Source organism: Mirounga leonina, unplaced genomic scaffold (assembly GCF_011800145.1).
Source record: "Mirounga leonina isolate KUSES-001 unplaced genomic scaffold, KU_Mleo_1.0 Mir_418, whole genome shotgun sequence".
NCBI classification, from domain to species: Eukaryota; Metazoa; Chordata; class Mammalia; order Carnivora; family Phocidae; genus Mirounga; species Mirounga leonina.
This window is the reverse complement of record NW_023270739.1, coordinates 13,069,798-13,074,113: the sequence shown is the minus strand read 5'-3', so window position 1 is coordinate 13,074,113 and position 4,316 is coordinate 13,069,798.

Sequence of the window (4,316 nt, the reverse complement as noted above, 5' to 3'; positions counted from 1 at the left end):
GGAGTGAGGCAGGGCCATGGAGGCAGAGGAGGCTGAGAAGCTGCCTATTTTTGCAGGCAACAGCTTTCACTCCTCCAAGGAGGTCAGCAGAGATTATAATGAGAACATCTTGGCCAAGGCCATGATTCACTGTCCAAAACTGGGCTGGGCCCCTCACACTGGGAGAATTTCACAGTTTTTCACATTATTCCCAAACCCCACTCCTCTTTTTAAGGGTGTCACTCAGGGTTTATTACAGAAAGGGTCCAAAGGCTTCCATTCATATATCCTAGGGGGCCCGAGGTTTGGGAAGAGTAGCAGTGGTGATGGGGGCAGCCAGGAGCAGGGATAAAGGGCAGTTCTGGGAGAGATTAGCAGGAAAGCTCCTACAAGGGAAAGCTCAGCTCTTTCTGTTCACACAACCTTGGTTCGGAGCCCTGAAGGGAAGCAAACACTGAAACGCAATGGAAGAATCAGAAGTTGGAAGGAAGTGCAGCTGCCAAGAGCCAGTGGCTGGCTGCAGTACCGCCCCATACAGCTGCACAGTCTGGGCACTGCATAATTCCAGAGAGAGCCATTCACGCAGATCAGGGATGGGCAGACATTTTCTGCCCAAATAATAAATAATTTGGCCTGGTGAGCCATTTGACCTCCGTCACAACTACTCAGCTTTGCTGATACAGCTAGGGTAGCTTGATAAAATATAGGACATCATGCATTTTTATGTAATGGGAAAGCAGCCATAGACAAAATGTAAGTGAACGGGCATGGTTGTGCTCCAATAAAACTTTCTTTATAAAAGCAAGCAGTGGCTCAGATTGATGATGATGCGAATGGCAGCCCCGGGATTTTGTAAAGCAGCAGCCCTTGCCCACTGTAGTTCCTACAAGGTAGCCCCGTTTTCGAAAAGCATGGCAAAGCAGAGCAGTAACTCTCAAACGGGTCTGACCCTAACCCCCACAGTAAAGATACACATTTTATTACATGATCAAGCTTCACAAAGCCATACCTAACCTCACTTAGGGTGATACACTCTAAGATAGTCTGTACTCTATTATTTTCTATTTAATTTTTAAAAATTTTTTAAATGTTGGTGGCAACCAATACAATTAATTTCACAGTCTTCTGATGGGCCTCAACTCCTGGATTGCTGGACTTGGAGCCAGGAGATCTGTGTTTCAGGCTCTTACCAGCGGTTTGTCCTTAGAATCACCCTACTTGAGAGTTTGCATCTGCAAATGGGCGTCATAATTATTTCGGAGTGATTTTACAGGAGAAACATGAAGTAATTCAGTTCCTCAGGGTGGTGTAGTGACCACTGGTGGTTCCTGGGATGGTTTTAGGTAATGCACAGGTGTACCTTGCAGGCGCTTACTCTATTCTTTATGAAAATACGCAAAGATCAAATGCATAATGTTACCAGTGATACAGAGCTTCCTTTCAAAATACATTTATTCAAAATAAATTATTTAAGGTTTTTTATATTATTTATATTTAAATAAATTTCTTTAGATTAGGTTGAAGAAAAATATTAAGCAAATAATCATACCAGTTATATGTGAATGTGGCAGAATCTGTGCAGATGGGGAGTACGTGAAGTTTGGGAGGTAGGGAGATGATGCATGAGCAAGTACAACCTAAAAGATGGCAGATGTGACATGGTGACCCCTTAGAGACCTGAGCTGAGTGTCTGAGTCACTGCTGAGTCCCCGGAATTGGATTGGCTCACAATAGGTGCTTGGTAAGTGCTTATGATGGGTGTATGATGAATGGATGATGAATGGATGATGGATGGATGGATGGCTGGATGGACGGATGGATGGATGGACGGATGACGGATGGAGAAATGAATGAAATAATCAAAACCTAGCCTTTTGGAGTCTGAAGGACTTAGTTTAGAGTTACAAAGGATGAGGCATAGTGTCAAAGGTGTCAGTGACTTCAGAGCCTGGGGGCGGGAAGGGGAGAAGCAGACATCCTCCCTCTGAGGTGTCGTCTGGACGCCCAAACCCTCCACACTGCCACAGTCAGCAACTGAGCAATGGAAACACGAGGCTAAGACAGGAAACGCTAAGCTGAGGCCAGCTGCTTTGCCCAATCAAAATGTCATCCCTGGACCTAGGCACCGGCAGCAAATGCCTAGTAAAGCGAGCATGAATGGAAATATCTAGAGCTATAAATGTTTGGAAATGCTGACTCGTGTAAGTCTGAACTTCTAGCATTTGCTGATGAGAAAGGCAACTTCCAGGTGCAGGCCCCAGGTGCAGAGGGCTCCGGTGACCCACAGCAGCCTCGTGTCTAAAGGATGAGGAAGCTCAAGTACACTGGGCTGCCCCCACAGGTAGGAGCTCCCATCACAGGCCAAATGCCAATGGAGGGCATTTCTGTTGGCCTCTGGCAGAGGGGGAATAATAACTTACGTGTCCAAGGGCATCCCTTATAATTCAAACATTCTCTACTTCTCTTACGGCAAAATAGTTTAAAAGACATCACGGGCTCAACTTATATTTGCAATCCTGGGACAGACCTTTCTGCTTTCACCCGCCAGTTTCATGCTGAAAGATTTAAAGTGATATAGCTCCCATCTCTCCCCTTATTTCCATGCAAGGAAAGAACTGAAGGGAATACATACAGAGTGCTGTCTTCCCTGACAGAGGGGCAGCGTGGAAACACAGCGAAGGTCCAACCTCTGTGCACAAGTCCTGGATCCCTACTTGTTGGCATGTTCCTCTACCTCTCTGTGCATCCATTTCCGCTTCTGTAAAGTGGGACTAACGTCCACTGGGCTGTTGTGAGCATTAAATGGGTTAATAAAGGCAAAGCATTTAGAAACACTCCTGGAACATAGTACGCACTCATCAATGTTACCTAGCCCGTGTTCTTATACTGTACCAGAAATGTTCACTTTGAGAATATCATTTAATCCTGAAAAATTAGGAATTATTCCAAGTTTTGAGAGTATATCACTAAAAATCAAAGGTTAAGTGATTTACCAAAATCTAGCAAACAGAGGCAGGACACAAATCAGGTTTGATGCCAAACTCCTTGTCTTCCTGTCTTTCCTGCCATCCCATGCTACTATGCTAACCTAATTCGGCAATTAAAAGCCATTTCCTTGGGGGCGCCTGGGTGGCTCAGTCGTTAAGTGTCTGCTCCCAGGGTCCTGGGATCGAGCCCCACGTCGGGCTCCCTGCTCAGCAGAGAGCCTGCTTCTCCCTCTCACTCTGCCTGCCGCTCTGCCTACTTGTGCTCTCTCTGTCAAATAAATAAACAATAAATAAATAAATAAATAAATAAATAAATAAATAAATAAATGCCATTTCCTTGAAGTGTTAATGCCACTTGGTTTTTATTTTCAATTTTTTCAATCTAACGATAGAATAAACTCTCCCCTTTTTTCCTATTAATTGTTTTTTGTCCAATGGAGAGTGTGTGTATGAGCAAGTGTGTGTGTGTGTGTGTTGAGTTGAGAAGAGAGGCCAAAATCTGACTCAGATGACCTTGAAGGTGAACCTGCTTTCATCTTTCTTCTGTGGGACTCAGTGGTGAGGGTATGTGAAGGACACATCATCTGCAGTGGCTCCTGCTGCCATGGACCCCTAGTCCCCTGGGAAGGCTGTTCAGAAGGCTGAGGCTGCCAAGGGTGGCTGGGGAAATGGGAGCCTTTGGTTCCAACTCCTTCCAGGATTTATCCTGAGCATAAAACATCTGACCCTCTGAGGGACTACAGCATAGAGAAGGGATAGGCAGAAATGAAGGAGAAAAAGGAAAGAACTTTGAGGGAGGTTTTCCCCACAGCTTGTGATCTCCCCAAAGAAGGAAACAGGGAGTGCAACATGAGCGAGGGAAGACGAGTGGAGCCTAGAGCAAAGTAGGAGAGAGCAGCCCCAAAGAACTGGAGACAGAAATGCCAGGAGATCAAAAGGAATGAGATCTTGCCATTTGCAACAACGTGGATGGAACTGGAGGGTATTATGTTGAGTGAAATAAGTCAAACAGAGAAAGACATGTATCATATGATCTCACTGATATGAGCAATTCTTAATCGCAGGAAACAAACTGAGGGTTGCTGGAGTGGGGGGTGGGGTGGGAGGGATGGGGTGACTGGGTGATAGACACTGGGGAGGGTATGTGCTCTGGTAAGCGCTGTGAATTGTGCAAGACTGTTGAATCTCAGATCTGTACCTCTGAAACAAATAATGCAATATATGTTAAGAAAAAAAAAAGAAGAAGAAGGTAGCGGGAGGGGAAGAATGAAGCGGGGGAAATCGGAGGGGTAGACGAACCATAAGAGACGATGGACTCTGAAAAACAAACTGAGGGTTCTAGAGGGGAGG